The sequence below is a fragment of the Zeus faber genome, assembly GCF_960531495.2.
Source record: "Zeus faber genome assembly, chromosome: 7".
Taxonomy (NCBI): Eukaryota; Metazoa; Chordata; class Actinopteri; order Zeiformes; family Zeidae; genus Zeus; species Zeus faber.
Genome location: NC_137203.1, coordinates 20,222,355 through 20,239,240, shown reverse-complemented (window position 1 = coordinate 20,239,240; position 16,886 = coordinate 20,222,355). Strand labels below are relative to the sequence as shown.

Here is a 16,886-nt window from a genome sequence, read left to right as displayed (position 1 = left end):
TGATATCGGAAGCCGAGTTGAGTTTTTTTTTTGTTTTTTTTTTTAAGTTCATTTGAGTTCAGCCGACTCTTGGGAGATTCATCATTACATATTTACCCGCTGCGGCTGATCTTGCTGGAAGGTTCTAGCCCCCGATCCCATTGATCTAGTGCGCATGTTCGCTCCCGAGGTTGTGGGACGTGCCTTCATTTGCATAAGGCCCTGGGCAAGGTTCTTCTCTCCATTGATTGGCCTGTCCATGAACGCCCCGTGCCTCCTCTCATTGATCACTTTGTTGGTGTTGGGTTTTTTTTTTTCCTTCGCGCGTGTGTGTGTGTGAGTGTGTGTGTGTGTGCACGTGCGTGCGTGTGTTTGTGTTTTGTTTTGAGTTCATCTCCAGCGCCAACATTTCAGACCTGCCAGCGGAAGAGACGGACAGAAAAAAAGAGTGGATAGGGGTGAGAGCAGGGCAGAGGGAAAAAGTTTACGTCCATATATCTTAATGCTGTTTCGCACGCCCCTCTCTCTCTCTCTCTCGCTCTCTCTCTCTCTTTCTCTTGTTTGTTTTTTTTGTTGTTGTTTTTGACACTTTTAGCTGAGTGGTAAAATATCTATTTCACCCGTTCACCTCTGTCTCCTCGCTCTTGCCTCCTCCTCGCCATCGCATCTGTCGGCGCTCGCCGCCTAAGCAAGCAAAGGCAACACGGCAGATACGGACCGTTATTACATGGGGTAAACACACACATACGCACGCGCAAATACACACTTCCACATACACACCCGCACAGAGCTCGCTCCCCTCCCTCCTATCTCCTCCTCTTCTACCTGGGTCCCACGGTGTCATCAGCTCGCAGCTAAAATCGAAGCTCGAGCCGCCCTCCCCCCCTGCTCTCCTCTTCCTAATCTTATCCTCTGTTTCAACCCTGGCCTTCTAACAATGTGCGAGAGAGAGAGAGAGAGAGAGAGAGAGAGAGAGAGAGAGAGAGAGAGAGAAATGGAGATGATGATGATGGAGGGAGAGATGTTGTTCCGGCTGTCGTTCTCTCGTCGCTCTCTCTCTCTTTCCTTGTTCTATGATTGTCAGTCCCACAGTAGTCCCTTCCATATAGCGGGACGCCGGGTCACCAAGGGGGGAGTGAGTGTGTTTGTGTGTGTGTGTGTGTGTGTGTGTGTGTGTGTGGGGTCAGCCTCGCTGTCTGTCATTAAATACCATCAGAGCACCCCCACGTCGGATCATATTTGGCATTTAACACAGTGTCTGCCTTTTGCTTTTGATGGAGGTTCTTTGCCGTGTTTTTTGGCTTTCATGCTATTGATGCCGATGCTTTTTTTGGGTTATTGTCTTTTTTTACTGTGATTTGAGCGACGTAAACGGGTCATTAGTGAGACTCGTGCGCGTGCTGAGATGCCGCGCACGCAGCGGCGGTTTCATCCCAGCAATGGCGCCCAGCGTCGGCGCCGTTGCTGGCTCTCGTTCTGCACCTCTTCCCTTTGTTGTGCTCTCTTCCTCTCTCTCTCTCTCTCTCTCTCTCTCTCTCTCGCTCTCTTTCTCTCCCTTTAACCCATCGCTCCGTCAGCCGCCCCTCATATCTATTGGTTACTCTAACCCTCTCTCCCTTTCTCTCTCACCCCTCCGTCTTACCCTTTGCCCCTCCTTTTGTCTCTCAGCACCCGTTCCTTCTTCCTCGTCTCGGGCCACCCTCTCCTCTCCCCTCCTCTCCTCTCTCTCTCCGTTTTTCAATCTCTCCTTACTTTCGCGTCCCCCTTTCTCAATTCTCTCTCTCTCTCTCCCTCTCTCTCTCTCTCTCTCTCTCTCTCTCTCGGCTTCTCGTTTCGCCCTATCTCTGTCCGTCTCCCACTCATTCGGAGGAATTTCTTTCTTTCTCCCTTTTCAATGTATCTCTCTCTCTCTCTCTCTCTCTCTTTTCTTTTCCGTTCCCTCAGATTGACTGCCTCGTATTTTTTTTCTCTTTAACTTCACCTCCACCTCTTTATTGCTTTCGTTCCCGTTGCCTTGACCGCCCTAATCCTCCGTCTGAGATTGACCTTCAGCTCTCTCTCTCTCTCTCTCTCTCTCTCTCTCTCTCTCTCCCTCTCTCTCTCTCTCACCCTTCCAAACACTGTTTTCATGCTTAAACATTTTCTCTGTGGCTTTTTGGCAAAGTTCAGCGCTCATACAAATCTGAAATCCAGAGGATCCTCTGCATTTAAGCGTTATAGTTTTTTTCATTCTGCGTCGCCCAAGGACTGAAGTGACGTTAGTATCCTTAAAAAAAATACACACATACAAATTAAAAACAGGATTTGGTCAAAAAAAGGATCTTAAGTGAATCCTATTTATTTATTCACTCGTTTCCAAAATGCCCCGGTTCTCATATTTTCCTTTCATCCCCCTTAGATCTCCATTGTTTGTCTTTTTTTGTTTTTGCTTTCGTTTTTCATTCGCACCACCCATCTCCATCCAGCCCCGCCCCGCCCGCCCGCCCGCCCCCGGCTCCGTCTCCGCTCCTTCACCTGCTGGGTCGCTCCGCATAGGGGGGGCGCTGGCAGGTTTTTCGGGGACCCCGGGTCACCTTCTAAGGGGGGGGGGGGGGGGGGGGTTTCACAGCGATGACACGTTGACAGCTCAAATGAAGCGCTTGTCAGATGTCATTTCTCATCCCCGCCACCACCAACACCACCACCTCCACCCTGTTAGCTCTGCCACCGAAAATCCATGCGACAGAGGGGGGAGGAATTCGGGGGGTGGGGATAATGCAGGTTTTGGATTTGTGTCCCATTCTTCTTTTTATATATATATATATTTTCCCCCCCTCACCCCAAAACCTGAATGAGTTAATTCTACGGCCGTGCGGTGTATGGATGAGGGGGGTGAACGGCTGAATACGTCTCACCTCGGGGCTGAAAAGGAAAAGAAAAGTACATTGTTGTTTTTTCCCCCCGGGCGCAACCTGTGAGGAATGACTGAGGCGGGTCCCGGTGCAAATGTCAGTGATCTCGCTGACTCCCAGTGCGAGGGAGTCCGGCGAGGGGTGTGGAGGTTGGACACCCTCTTGGCCCTTCTGCTCTATCTCCCATCTCCCTCCTCTCCTCTCCCCTTTTGTCACTCCTCTCTTCCTCCGGCTTTTTACAGGGGCTCAATGGATTGAATGCAGGGGCGGGGGCCTTTTTCGGCGGCCTCGTCCACGCCAAACCCCCAACCCCTAGCTCCCTCTTGGCGCCGGTGTCACGGCGCTCCTTTGGCATTAGCGCACTTATAGTTTAGGGAGTAGCACCTCCGCGTTGATCCGTCCGCCGTCGTTTTATCCCGCGCTCTCGTTCCGCCGCGTCTTCCAGGACTTGGGGGGGCATTGCGTCCCTCGTTCTGCAGCCGCTGCATATTTTCCCGGCACTTAAAGGTTCACCGAAGCCCCCGTTCCGGCCGTTTGGGGGCTGACGTATAAACCCCCGAGATACGTGTGTATAGCCTTGCGACGCGCCTTTGCTGGAACCCCCTCACCCTTTTTTTTTTTTTTTTTTTTTTTTTCCTCCTTCTCCCTCTCTTCCACCGGTGTGTTTCAGTTATGTTACCTGCAGTAAAACATTTAATTTTTTAAGCCCTGGAAAGCCGACACTGAAAAGAGATGGACTGTTTTATGTGCCATTTTAAGGCTTTATGTGCTGTGAAATACGACGGGGGGCGGGTTACGAAAGAGCGCGGGGGGGGGGGGGGTGAGTAGGGAGGAAAAAGACAGAGAGAGAAAGGGTTAGAGGCTCTGTTTGACGTTATGGCTGGCTCGCGGAGCTGAACGCGGAACTCGCCGGAGTGCACAGGCCTTGTTCTCTCTTTTTTCGGTTAACGGGACGAAAGAGTCGGAAGAAGTGTTTCTATCCTCCACCCTTCCGTCCTCATACGTGTTCACGCTTTGCTACGTTTCAGCTTTTTGGTCTCTCCGTCTCCGTGTCGTGTCATTCATTAGTGTGCCTCTTGTGCTCAAATCAGTTACCAGGCCAAAGTGGACTGTGCGTGCGTGCGTGCGTGCGTGCGTGCGTGTGTTCTTTCCTTAACTCTGCTTTCCTATTAGATAGCTTTACACTCACCAATTCCTCTGCACTTGTCTGACATCCGCTTTCATGCATGGCCTCTTTCTCTCTATCTCTCTCTCTCTCTCTCTCTCTCTCTCTCTCTCTCTCTCTCTCTCTCACACTCCCTTCCTCACTCTCTCTTTTTCCCTGTCCGTATTCCGAGAACATTAAAAACAGCTTGGCCGTGTCAGACATCTTTTAGTCAGCTACCATCCCCAGTTGCATGATCACCTCCCCCACCCCCCGTGCTCTCTCTCTCTCTCTCTCTCGCTCTCTCTCTCTCTCTCCCTCCCTCCCTCCCTCATCCCTGAGTCCTTCTTCCCTCCATCCCTCTCTCCCACTCCCATGCCTCCCCCGGCCCCCGTGACCCCCACTCACCCTCCGCCCTGCACCCGGCAGCCCCCGTCTTGCTTCGTGATGCCACATCCCTCGTGACTCCAACCTCTTCTCTCTCTCTCTCTCTCTCTCTCTCTCTCTCTCTCTCGCTCTCACTATCTTTATTTTAAATTTTTTTTTATTGTTTTTTCTTTTCTGAGAGCTTTGTTGGGGGTTATGTTTAGTTGATTTTCCTTTTGATGAAAACACTAGGGGGCACTGCCTGTCCTTTGTTACCCCTCTCTCTCTCTCACTCTCTCTCTCTCTCTCATCAGGCCTAGCTGTACACTTCTGCGTGTGTGTGTGTGTGTCTTTGATAAAAAGTGTCTCCCTCGTCTGTTATGGATGACACAGATCTGCATTCATTACCGTGCCAAACGGACAGACGGAGGCACGGCCGACAGGTCAGTGGGGCTGCGGTGGTCACCAGGGCTTATGCTCTGCCCCCCCCCCGTCCCCCAAACTCCCCCACTAGCCCCTAAACCCCCAGCCCTCCACCCTCCCCTCCATCGTGTTTGCTGAACCAGGGGTGTGGGTTAATGAAAGGGGGCTCGGACCACCGAGAGGAGCGACAGTCATCTCCCAGACACCGCTGCTCACCTCCGGCCCTCCAAGGGACCCCCAGTCAGTCCTGCACGCACACAGACACACACATACACACACATGCACTCGCCACCCCCGTCTCTCTGTCCACGTCAACACTGCGTCCCCGGGGGTCGGTCCCGGAGCGACTGCCTCGTGTGATGGCCGCCGCCGTGAAGACCCTCGGCTCACCATGGAGCTAGACAGAGGCGGGGAGGGGGGTTGTTCTTTTGTGGAGTCTTTTTTTCAGGGAAAAATAGACAGAAGAGCGGGCCTGTCTTGTATTGTACGCGGTAATGTAACATTGGGTAACGGCGAGGCAGGGGATTGAGGGAAACCCTGGTCAAGGTTCCATCTGCTGTTGTTGTTGTGAGCATCGTAGGTTCAAATGGATGAACCACCTCGTCTGGTCAAACCAGGAATTATCTAGACATTTTCATAGAATTTATAATTTCTTGTTTTATTAATTAATTTATTATTATTATTATTATTGTTATCATCATCATCATCATCATCATCATCATCATCATCATTATTATTATTATTATTATAATTATAATTACTTTTCCAGCTTAGGCGCATGTGATTTGAAATGAGGAACGGGTCACTTATTCATTTGTTTTTTGGGATTGTTTTTATTTATTATTTTGAATTTTATTTTTCGGTAAGCAGACAGCTGATGAGAGGAGTTTGATAGTGCTAATTGGCAGCTCCCGTCCGTGCGGTGTTGGTGGTTTGGTGGTGGGCTGGGGCTGGGCGAAGCAAAGCGAAGCGCTCTGCATTGTTTGGAGGTGTCAAACCCGACGTAGAACAAAGAGGACGGCAGAAATGTGCTGCGCTCGCCCATCACCGCGCTGAAAGGAGCTGCAAAGTACGCAAATACGCACGCACACATACACACACACACACACACACACACACACACACACACACGTATATATAGGCACACGTGTGGAAAAACGCAGACATGCACCTACACACACACACACACACACACACACACACACATACACACACACACACACACACACAAGGGCTAGTGGTGCACGCGCTCGCAAACAGCCAAACCGAAAAATAAAAATGACAAGATAATCACCACATTCAAACTTACCTTCAGCTGTGGGTAAATGCTTTTCTCGGAGATATACTAATAAATATACTGTTTTCTTTTCAAATGTCCCCCGCTGAAGGCCCTAATTACCATAAGCTCACAAAGACCTGACAGAGGTGTAATAGTTAAAAAGGTAATTTGGCTACAACTAGGAGTTTGGAGGGGGGAAAAAAGGGTCATTGCGCTGTTTTCTTTTTTTTTTTTTTTTTTTTCACCTCCATCCCTCCACCCACCCCCCTCCTTTATGGTTTATTCACGCTTTTCGAGGACTTTTTGCATGATTGACTGACAAGGTCTTTTTCCGAAATAGCATCTTCAGTAATGAGAAATAATTGACTCCCTAATCAAAAAAGAGTTCATGGAATCCACAAACCCAACTGTAATCTTCTGTGGCATTTCCAGCAGAATTGACAGTCCTCACCGCTCCGGGCTCTATACCACTTTGATTTAATTGCTTTTTTTTTTTTTTTTTTTATAACAAGATTAATAATATACTGTGTGTGTGTGTGTGTGTGTGTGTGTGTGTGTGTGTGTGTGTGTGTGTGTGAGAGAGTCTGTTTCCTTCCCTTCTCCTGATATAACTTTTGTTTTTAATCAATAATATAACTTGAAGAGCACTCCGACTAGTTTGGTGCTTCGTCATTAAGGGTATTCATATTTGAAAGATGATTAGTTCCTTTTTAGCAGTTTTATTTATGATACAGCTCTGTGGAAATAATAAGTTAAGAGGATGCATTAACGCAAGGCTGTTAAGGTATTTTGAATATTAATTTGCAAACATTGTGAGTGTTTGCTTTGAGCAATTAATTTCAGTGCATCTATTTTTATGTGTACTGAGTTATTATATTTATGTTGTTATTTTTGTATGATTATTATTATTTTTATTATTAGTAGTATTAATTATTTATTATTATTCTTAGTAGTAGTAGTATTAATTATTTATTAGTATTAGTAGTAGTAGTAATATTAATTATAAATTATTATTAATATTTGTTGTAGTTGTATTAATTATTATTATTAGTAGTAGTATTAATTATTATAATTTATTAATATTATTATTAGAATTATTATTATTAGTAGTAATATGTTAGTAGTATTTATTATGGTTAAGATTATGATTATTATTAATTGTGATGTATTATTATATTTAGTAGTAGTGTTATGACACATTTTCTGTTAAATGTATTTTTTTAATGTTTAACTAAAGCAGCATTTTATAAAACAAGCGACTTTCTAAATAACAAATGACTTTCAATTTTGACACTTTTTAAAAAACAGGTTAAACAACAAGTAGCACAATAATTTATACAAAACAATACACAGTTAAATTTATTACATAAATATGAACCTTTAATATTCCTATTTGGATACGGTTTGTATTTGATTCATTTGAATACTTTGCCAAGTGAATCCTAATATTTTGTTTATAACTTAAAGCTATTGGTGTAAATTGAGCAATGAAGCGTTTATCCATTTAAATAATTTATGAACATCACAATCATAATCTATTTCCCGCCAATTCAAACCTGACCCAGTGTGTGTTTCCTCTCATTGTTTAATTGAATCATTTTATTTATCTCTATTTTTCCACTTTCCAACTTGTAGCTCTCACCAGAGGACGTCAAATTTTTCGTTGCGGTCTCAACCCCTTCTTGCTCTCCATTTCCCCCCCCCCTCTCTCTCTTTCTCTTGTCAAAATGCTGTTTTAAATCATGGCTGGTGGCAATGAGAAGTTAATTTCAGATTGTTATATATATTTCCATTAATTTAGCTCGGCCTTCCCCCAGTTCCCCTCGCCCGGCTCCCCCTCTGAGTCTGAGCCTGCCCTTTATATTTCACTCTATCTATTTATTTTTTGGGATATTTTTTAATTTCTTTTTAACTTTTCTTTTTTTTCTTTTTTTTTTTTCTTTTTTTTTTCACAGGGGCTCTTTCTCTCTCCCCCGCAGCCCCACGGGCGAACGAGAGACGTGGAAATCTAGAAGGAAGCCGGGGACGATAGCCCAACACAGCGACGCTTTCTTTGTCACTTTCATTAGCGACATCCCTTTTTTTTTCCCCTCCCTCTCCTCCCTTTTTCTTCCCCTTTATCTTTAACCAGCTTTCTTCTTTTACTTTTTCCGTCTCACTCGGAGATGGGTCGAGTGGCTCTGGAAGTTTAAAACCAAACGCTTCCCCCGAGAATCCGACTCCTGCCGCCCTGAGGGGACACGCGCAGGCACGCACGCACGCACGCGCGCGCGCGCACACACGCACACACACACACACACACACACACACACACACACACACACACACACACACACACACACACACACACACACACACACACACAGGCACCTGACTTGCCAGTATTGTGCTGTGCGGCAGACGCCTCGGAACGGGGTCCTTTTTCTTTTTTTTTTTTATTTTGGCTCGTTCTCTCTCTCTCTCCTGCTCCTCCTCCTCCTGCTCCTCCTTCGCTGCCAGCTGAGGTGAATAGCAGTTCACTGAGATACTTTGCAGAGTTTGCGATTAGCGAGGCTCCACCTCCCGAACTTCACGATTTTTGTCACATTGGCTTTCGGCAACGTTTGAGGAACTTTGGAAGACAACTTTTTTGTTCACAACAGCGACAACAAAATATTTAACCCTCATGATGGCGGAGAGGAGGGGAGGTCGGGGTGGGGGGTGGGGGTGGTGCTGATTACCCCCCCCCCACACACACACACACACACACACACACACACACATTTCACAGGCGATCAGGGGTGAAGATTACACATCATAGCTTGTCGAGAGTCCTCTCATTGCACCCCAATCTAGAGAACTCGGCTAAAATGCCCACTCTGTGCTCAGTTGGTACAAAGAATTAGTGTTCATGAGCTCCTGAGGCTGTGGCTGCGTGTGTGCGTGTGTGCGTGTGTGTGTGTGTATGCGTGTGTGTGTGTGTGTGTGTGTGTGTGTGTGTGTGTGTGCGTGTATGTGTGTGTGTGTGTGTGTGCGTGTGTGTGTGTGTGTGTGTGCGTGCGTGCTAGAGAGAGAGAGAGAGAGAGAGAGAGAGAGAGATGGACAGCAGCACCCGATGGATATTTAACACATTAGCTTTGGCAGAGCTGAGAAGTGGTGTGAAAACACACTGATTTCCTAAGTGGCAATCATATCAGCCTTGCCGTCAGAGAGGCAGCAGAGAGCAAACATCTGTGTGTCTGTGTGTGTGTGTGTGTGTGTGTGTGTGTGTGTGGGTGTGTGTGTGTGTGTGCGTGTGTGCCCCCGCCAGTGTTTGCACACATCCTAAACAGAGTGATTTACTCCACCGTTTGCCGGATTGTTTGGGGAACTTTAGGTAGTAAACGTCCATTAACTGTACATCAGCGTTCGCCAGAGCTGCACCGCCGCGCCCGAGCTGGGGGAGCGTGGCCGGAGTGTGTGGATTTAAAAGAACGCTGCTTTATTTATCTTTCCCTTAATAGACTCCACTCACTCCATGCGGACGTGCTGTTTGTTTTCTTTCTCTTTCTTTTTTTCGTCACCTCTTCTCTCCGATGCCGCCGCCGTTCAGTTTAACACCCCATTACCCAATACGGTCCTTTTCGGTCAATTTCCATCGACTCTCTATTTGGGAGCTTCTACATTTCACGTCCAGCATGTCCATCAGGACGCTCGATTCCAGGTGTCAGTATCACCTTAAGTTACGACACACCCCCCCCACCTCTCTCTCTCTCTCTCTCTCTCTCTCTCTCTCTCTCTCTCCCTGGAACTCGCTCTCCTCCTTCAGTCCCGTGCTCGCTCGCCCGCCCCTATCCGTCCCCGTCTCCAGCCGAGAGTCGCTCATCCGAAACTATGTTAAAACAGGGTCATCCCCCGGTGAGCACTTAAAACCCTGTCCCTTTAACCTGCGCTGAAATACTTACGGCTATTATAATAGCTTATAAATCATTAAGAAAGTTTAATTATACTAAAATTTCATGGTGGAAACGTGCAAGCTGACACATGGGAAGGGGAATTTAATGGGCCAGCAAGTCCCTGCACTGTAAGGGAAAATATTGAGGTTAGGTTTCTATTTTACAGCGTCGCCGCAGGGTGGGAGGGAGAGAGAAGACAAGGGAGGAAGAAGAGGGAGAGAGAGAGAGAGAGAGAGAGAGAGCGAGAGAGCGAGCCGAAGAGATGCAGAGGACTGGAGTGTGCCCAGTGCATTCAAAAATAACTTCCTCGGTTCACTCGGTGGACTATTTATACAGCCGGTCAGTGTGTGAGCGATGAAGACGTTGCCGATGCACCTCGCCCTCATTTTCTTAACTAAGACGTATTTAAATTAGATTTCGCTTTAATTAGCAGCTGGTAATTCCGCGACACCGCTCCCGGAGATGCCATCCGATCATTTTGCCGGACTTTAAAATGCTCACTGCACCTCGTCAACGTGCCACCGCGGCAGCTCGGGTTACCAAAGTTTAATTTTTATCCACTTTTCTTGATCAAATCGGGGACGTCAGAGGAAATGGATATTATCGTCGGCACGGCCCGTGTTGATAGGTCAGCCGAAACCGATCGAAAATAATATAAAGTTACTGTATCGCCAACACCATCGCTGCTGCTTATCCGCCGTTAATTAACAACTAATTGAATTTCAACGCAAGAAGATGCCACTTTATCTGTGAGCGTTAATACGGCGCACCAACGATTAAAGCGTAATGCCGCCGCAATAAGAGAGACGTCAATCAAGCGGCATCGGACAGAAAGCGGCGGAATCAGGTGTTGCAGGAAGTCATTAATATTGTATGGAATTATATATCACCACCGCAAAGAGAAAAAAAGAGATTGAATCATTTATGTTGCGTCGTTAATTGAAAAGGAAGACGTACGAGATCTAAATAATGAGGAAACGGTCAGCGGCAGCGCTCGTACTCATTTCTAGAGCGCAAGTTTCCTCTATACTGAGTGGTGGTTTCCTGGTTTCCTTGTGCCGGGGACGGCCATTGTTTGTGCGCCCTCCCTACCCACACACACACACACACACACACACACACTCTGTATCGCCCGCCCTCCCTCCCTCCCGCATCTCTTCCATCCTCCCCTTCTCTTCTTCCTCTTGTTTTCCATGCTGGGCACATGGCTTCCTGGCACGCCGCTCCCTCATCCTCCATCCTCCACCTTTTGTTTCCTCCTCCGCTGGACGGCCGCACTCCACTTCTGCTGCGTCAGTAAATGTTTACCACCCCTTCCTGTTCTCGAGGGGCGTGCGCGCCGGTGTGTGTGTGTGTGTGTGTGTGTGTGTGTGTGTGTGTGTGTGTGTGTGTGTGTGTGTGTGTGTGTGTGTGTGTGTGTGTGTGTGTGTGTGTGTGTGTGTGTGTGTGTGTAGTGTCACATGAGCGTTTCCTCCCCCAGCTCTGCATCCGTCGCTGTCACTCCAAACCCCCGACCCCCCCCCCCCCCCTTTAATGGACGAGTCCGCTCAACGAGGGAGTGCCAGGTGGGGGGACCCCCCGCCTCCCCCTGAGTAAATGCAAAGTGACCTAAGCGACAAATCCTCGACCGCACGCTTCTACAAACACACATTGCGCCTACACACATGTGTGCCCCCCCCCCGCCCCCCCCACACACACACACACACTCCCCGTCGGCCCCCCAGGGTCCCATGGACGGCCCCGCCGGTTGGTTGGAGCTTCCTTCCTGTGGTTAAGACAAAGGGAAGCATGAGACCTGCTGGAGGGGGCACAGGAGAGACACAGGGTCCGAGGCTTCAAAGCCACAGGAAGCGCTTGGCCTGTCTCTTTCCTGTGCACGGTTTCTGAGTATTGGTGTGTGTGTGTGTGGGTGTGTGTGTGTGTGTGTGTGTGTGTGCGTGCGTGCGTGCGCGTGTGTGTGCGGGAAGGGTCAGATGTCGTTGTTTTCACAGCTAAGGGACTAAGACGGGGTGGGGGGTGAGGGGTGGACCTGCCACCCGGTCAACCTTTCTCCAATGGCACTGAGAATAGGATTGGTCAACATTCACGATGCTTTTTTTCCACGACAAATACCTGGACACCGATAATTGGCGATAAAGCGGGGGTGACTATCGGTGTTTTTCCGTAAAAGACGATGAAGTACAGAAAAATCTCAGTTGTTGACCGTAACTCCGCCTTCACGACATTTAACTACGTCGCGAAATGACGATAGCTGAAACCCCGGGTGGTGGTCGAGCTCCTGTCCCGCGATATCGATGTTCTCAGGATATATCGTTCTGTCCGATATATCGTACATCGCCCTGATCGTTCCCTCGGTTAACCGTCCTGGCCATTTGGACCCGAATCCATCTGAGCATCCTTGATTCGGCCGCTGTTTGTCCGGGCCCTCGTAGCCCCCCCCCGCCCCCCGCTCCCCGCTCATCCATTTATGGTTGAAACAAAGAACCAAACAAACAAGCTGCGTCCGGCCGCCACGCCGGCCTCCAGGCGTACGGTTTTTCCGGACGATGTGTGTGTGTGCGCCGCGGCGCGCTCTCTGTGTCGGGGTGTCTACGCCGTGTCACTCTTTTTTTGTCTCCCCCCCCCCCTCCCCTTCCCAATGTTTTATGCGTGCGAGTGTTTGTTTCCGTCCTCTCTCTCTATCGCTCTATCTCTCGCCCGGCTCTGGCAGCGACGGGGCGGTAAATCAATCAAATATTTAAGCAGCGCTCCAGCGCTCAGTGGGTAGTCCCAGATTATCCACGGCTGTTGGCAGCGCCGCGGCCACATTAAGCCTCCCCCTCCTCCTCGAAAACAGGGGCGCTTCCCCGTTTCGTCTCCCCTCCTTCGGCTCCCTCGGCCTCTCTCACTTTCTTTGCCTTTTTATTTATCCATCTGTTCTGCTCTTCTTTCACATCTTGACCCCCCCCCTCCCCTCCCCTCCCCTTCTCCACCCTTTGGTTGGAGGGAGGAATATGGGCGATCTTTTCACACCGACTCGATCTGTCTGTCCAACCCATCTTTATTTCTCTTTTTCCCTCCATCCCCCTCCTCTCTTCTCTCTTTCTCTCCGTTTTTCCCCCTTTCTAGGGATGTCTGCCTCACCACCCCCCGCCCCCCGCCACCACCACCACACAACGCACACCCCGAGGATCACCATTGTGGATTACCATTCAGTTTTCACCCAATTATCCAGTGGCCCTCGCTGCCTTTGACACATAATTATCAAAGGCCTAAATAATTGTCGTTATTATTGCCGGTGTTTAGATGTGGCGTCGCTGTGGTGAGGGAGCGTCACGGGGAGAGGGAGGGAGGGAGGGAGAGAAATGAAGTATTTATCTCGACCAGAGATTAGTTTAGCATGCTGTTAAATGATGTCTCGCCACTTATTTCGACTTCTCGTCCAGATAAATAAACATGATTAATATGTCTGCGCCCCCCCCCTCCCCCCTCCCCCGTCCCGCCCCACCCTACGTCGTTTGGGTGAAAATAAGATTTTGCACCACCCAAAGAAAGAAAGGAAAAAAAAAAAAAAAAAAAAAAGTCCTGCAATTAGCTTGCTTTGTGGTAGGAAGCAGCTTAAAGGGCTAAACAGTGTACTTTACTGTGGGTCATGTGAGGGGTCGGGGGGCTGTTGGGGAGATATGGAGGGTTGAAAAAGCAGCGTGCATGGGTACGGGTTTGTGATTATGTGTGTGTGTGTGTGTGTGTGTGTGTGTGTGTGTGTGTGTGTGTGTGTGTGTGTGTGTGTGTGTGTGTGCGCGTAGTTGAGCGGATCAGCGTGCGCGGGGGTGTTTGCTATTTCATAGAACTCGTGAAAAGCTGGATTTAGTAGAATTGTGCTTGCAGGGGGGGGGTCAATTCTGTGATGTTTGCGGGTCTCTATGGCAACCCGGGCCACTGCAGAGAAATCACAAAAAAATAAAAAATAGATAAAAAACAGAAAAATGGTTTATGAGGGAGAGAACACCGGGGAAAATAAAGAAAAGGGGATTCATAGTTCATCTAGAGTGTGAATGCACGGGGGGTGGGGTGAGGGGGAAAGAGAGTGGACGAGACGGGGCCTGTGTCGTCCACTGGATTCCGCCTCAGTCCTCGACTCGGCGGTTGGACGCAGCTCTCGGTTACAGGCAAATAAATTCCACATTACGGCGAAAGGAGGACCGGCTCGTAAATCACGCGCCTCGCGAAAAAACGGCGCTCCGCGAATTCCTCCGAAGACGCCCGATACGGAACACCGCTGCGTGATACATTGGGATGCGGTGAAACACTCACACCTTGCGAGCACCACTTTTTTTTCACGCTCCGTTCCATTTTCAGCCGAGCACGTCTCGTTCCCCCCTCTCTTTTATTTATTTTTTTATTTATTTTTTTCGTTTCATTCCCCGGCCGTCCTTCCCCGCGGACATCTGCGTGCCTATTTGTTGTCGTTTCTTCGGTCATCGCTCACTTCCCGCCGACGGCGCGAGCGTTTTAATTCCTCTTTATGCCTCTCCCGCCACCTCTTTCCCTTTCGCCTCTTCCTCCAATCGCTCTCTCGCTCTTCCACCGTCCTCCGCTCCGACGGGCCCCCCCCCCCCCCCCCCCCCCGAGTCTGCATCGCTCCCTCTCTCCGACGCGTCCCGTGTGCCGCTACCTTTTTCATCTGCTCTGCATATCCAGATGCTCCGGTGTTAAAGGGAAAGGGGCCAGCGGAGAGACAGCAAATGTCTCAACATCTGCGTGTTGGTTTAGCGCAACAAGTATTTCCACATGTTCCTCTCGGTTCTCCCTGTCCGGTACAAGACTGATTACAACAGCTGGCCCGCTTCCTTGTTAAGCAACGCTCTGCGGTTACACAGTGGATTACTATGTTTAACATTCTGGATAAAGCTTTGCTCGGGCAAACTTATAGGCCAATGCGGTGTCAAAAGTATAACATGATTACCGGGGATAAGATAGCTGACATTGACACCCGCTCGGGGACGGATAGATGGTTCGCAGGACACTAAATTATTTATGGGCTCACGGCAAAGCATCGCGTAGCCGGCGGAAGATGGAGGCATGCGTCGCGCCAGCTTAAGGAGGTATTTGCAAGCTATGCGTTTGCCGGGGGTTCCCTGGGTTTTGAACAAGCTGCTAACCGCTGTTTGTCACTGTGGCTTCCAAAGTATGGGACCCAGGGGTATCCAGCTCGTTGTGGTCGTTGACCGCACTGCCGACAACACCGTCTCCCGGAGTACTTATTTGTCAACCCGAATGCTTCCCCGTCTCACCGCAACACGAACCCACCTCCCGATACCACACGTGTGGTCGGGGCAGCGAAGGTTTGCGCGAAGACCCGTCGGAGCGGGTGATTGATACTAGCCCGTTTGGTAGATTCCACTCTGGTTTAGAGGAGAGTCAGACTTCTGAATATGTTGTTAAAGTGTCGTAGACCCACGGAGACTCTGTTGTTTTTTATGTTTCCTCTGTCCGTCGTTCTGGACTCCCTTTTTTTCTGGAGGCAGTTTTCCCTCCTCTGCCTCTTGACGTCGTCGTATATTTTTTTTTCCGTTCCAACTTCGCCGAGTCAGTCTCCTCTTTGGACGTTGTCTAATCCGTCGCTGCTGCCGTCGCTTCCACTGTGGGCTGCATCGGCCATGCCTTGCGCTCTCTTTGCCGCTCAGATGGACGCACGCACCGAAAGTCGCTGATTCAATGAATTGGAGTTTAAAAATGAAGTCTAAAGAGATGTGTTGAAGACAGCCCTGTTTTAAGAGCTGTGTGAATGTCTTCCACAATATTTCACTTTGCGCGTAGAGTCGAGCAGCCGTCACGGATTTTTGCACAGTCTATGATCTCTGGAGCCACGATGAACTCCAAGCACGAGTTCGGTCGTAGTATTGATTTTTTATGAATTCAGTATGACTTGAACCCAATCGTTCCCAGTGATATCCAGTGAACCGTAGCCACGTATCGCATATAAATCGGGGGGGAATATAAAACTTTTTTCCATCTCGAATGACGAAGTACCGCGCCTCCAAACAATTTCAAGAGACACAATGTAGGATCAGAATCCCGGGTCAAACGGTCGCTCTCTCAAGGAAATATGTGGAAAAATGGCTGTTTTGACTAGTCGTTAAAGTCATGCGCTGAGGGTTTTCCGCGGGGCAGCCAGTACCGCAGCCTCCTGTTTCCTGGCCTCTGCTAGCGGACCCCATACTCAGGGACCAGCCTTGTCTGCCCCGCGCCAGAAAACAGGACCTTGACTGACACCTCCAGTTTTAAAAGGTTGGCTTAGCTGCTCCCATGGGTCCAGTTCTGCCAGAGGAAGGCTTTTCAACCAAGCGTGGATGGGGAAGGAGAGCAGAGAAAAGAATGAGATTGAGAGAGACCATATGTATGTGTGTGAGAGAGAGAGAGAGAGAGAGAGAGAGAGCGAGGGGGCAAGAGAAAGGCAGACCGCATGATCACATGAGAAAGCACATGTGTCCGTATTTTTATAGCGCTCCATGTTGGCAGTTACAGATACACATATGCATATACTGTATACAGTAATATATATATACATCCTTTTTTTTTAAGTATGTGGTTGCATGATCTCCCACTCAGTCTGTTCTATCCTCAGCCCCAATAAAAAACACTTTGGAGGAAGCCTTATCACGAGAAAGATGTATGAGTCCTTAGTGCCTCAATAGATTATATTTATCTCTATAGACTCCCACTTTAATTTGCCCGGCCCAGGGAGGAGTATTCAAAGGTCCACTGCTGTGTTGATGTACAGTACTACATGTAACTAGAACTGGATCCTGTGTTTCCTCCAGCTCTAGTTCTAGTCTTAGTCCTAGTCTCTAGATCCCAAATGTATAATATGTTATATATTCTGTTATATATAACATACCAGCCATTAT

General features: G+C 48.8%; 1 protein-coding gene across 1 annotated transcript in view; it reads left to right on the top strand.

The window, feature by feature from the left end:
- arb2a (ARB2 cotranscriptional regulator A) overlaps positions 1–16,886 on the top strand; it is a gene marked incomplete at its 3' end in the record, with an annotated part of 168,205 nt that overhangs the window by 86,423 nt on the left and 64,896 nt on the right. The window lies entirely within an intron of this gene.